The following is a 258-nucleotide window of genomic DNA, read 5'->3' as shown; positions in this document are numbered from 1 at the left end:
TAATTGCTTACTGTTTCTGTTTAATCGATTAATATTGTTGTGTTAATCGATTATCCTGTTTCTGTTTATCGATTAAAATTGTTTCTGTTAATTGATTAAAACTGTTTTTCTGTTAATCGATTAAGATTGTTCAAATAATCGATTATCTTCCTTCATTAATCGATTAAATAGGGTTGATTCAGCATTAAGTGTTGATTTTTGAAAAGCGGTACTTCTAACCGCGACACCTATTCAACCCCTCCCCCCCTTCTAGGTGTA

This window comes from Lupinus angustifolius, chromosome LG01, assembly GCF_001865875.1.
Source record: "Lupinus angustifolius cultivar Tanjil chromosome LG01, LupAngTanjil_v1.0, whole genome shotgun sequence".
NCBI lineage: Eukaryota > Viridiplantae > Streptophyta > Magnoliopsida > Fabales > Fabaceae > Lupinus > Lupinus angustifolius.
This window is presented reverse-complemented; position numbering follows the sequence as displayed.